The sequence below is a fragment of the Chiloscyllium plagiosum genome, chromosome 14 (assembly GCF_004010195.1).
Source record: "Chiloscyllium plagiosum isolate BGI_BamShark_2017 chromosome 14, ASM401019v2, whole genome shotgun sequence".
NCBI classification, from domain to species: domain Eukaryota; kingdom Metazoa; phylum Chordata; class Chondrichthyes; order Orectolobiformes; family Hemiscylliidae; genus Chiloscyllium; species Chiloscyllium plagiosum.
In genome coordinates, this window is record NC_057723.1 from 7219005 (window position 1) to 7220470 (window position 1466).

Here is a 1466-nt window from a genome sequence, read left to right on the forward strand (position 1 = left end):
AGACCCAGAAAATAACACCGTCTTATTCCTCTACAACACTGCCCCAGGTTAAATTAATAGCTATGGCTTATATTTTAAGTTTAATCAAGAGACTTATCTCCAAAAACATATAATCAAGAAAGAACCCACTGTACTCACTAATACAGCCTCTCTCTTGCATAGACTTAAAACAACAATTAACTTATCTGATTCTGTGCTGTGAACTTTGCCCAACAGTTCCTCCAAGATTAGTTGTGAATTTCACTGTTTGTTAATTTTCCCAGATGCACTCCGATGTCCAGCGATACACAAATTCAAACAGCGAAGGCAGTAACTGTGCAGGTTCTCTTTCTCTCTCTCCTGCACTGTCCTCACCATGAGCTTCCTTTGTCTGCTCTTATCCCTTTTAAACTGCTGTTGTTTTGACTTTTTTTGGTCCAAAGTTCCAAAACAATGCAACAGCATACAAAACAGTAATTGCTGCTCCTGGAATTCGAGGAAATTACCTCCAACACCTAAAATACCTCAAAAAAGGAGCAACTCTTACAGTCAGAAATTTTTCCCGTCCCTAGTCATGTCAGACTTTTACAGATTCCTATGAGGTGTCCTCAGTCTCCAAGATCCCTGTTGTTCTAGCTAATCCAGTCACTCCCTGGATGTCAGACCTGCCATCCCAGGAATAAATCATGTAATTGAAGTAACAAACCAGATGCCTATTCAAATGTTCTGGGGACATATGTTTATCCAGGTGGAGTTTAAATTTAATTAATAAGTCTGGAATACAGTAATGATGACCATTACAGCTGTTATTGATCTTCATAAAAAAACCCTCTGGCTCACCAATGCCCTTTGGGGAGGGAAATCTGCTGTCCTTACCTGGTCTGGGCTGCATGGCAGTGGTTAAAAAGGGCTGAGTGGCCTCTTTCTGTGCATTGTTGCTGTGAAAGTCGAGTAGAGATTATTCAGTTTGAGGGTCATATGGGTAAGGGCAGTTAGATTGCAGCTTGCTCCGAGTTACGTGTTACTCTGCCCATTTGACTCAACCCAGTCGTAAAAATATCCACCCTGATAGGACACGGGTGACATCACCCTGTTGCAAAAGCAGCCAGGAAGTCATGTGATCAAAGAGAAAGGGCATGAAGCCAAACCCAGGCTGGTTGGCTGGGGCAGCCTCACCGGAAGGTCCACACAGCTGCTTCTAGCTCATTGCAACAACGGATGACTTCATCCATGCTTCCTCATTCTGTCAGTGTCACGAGAGAAGGAAACAGATTGCTCTGGACATGCTGTGGAATGAACCATGTGTAATCAAACGCGTCCGACTGGGTTAATCAGCCACAAACACAGAGAATGTTAGAGGAGCTCAGCAGGTTTGCCAGCCTGTGTGCAGAGGGAAAGCAGAGTTAATATTTCAAGTCCTGTTGGCTCCTTCCTATCAGAAAGATGTTGTGAAACTTGAAAGGGTTCAGAAAAGATTTACAAGGATG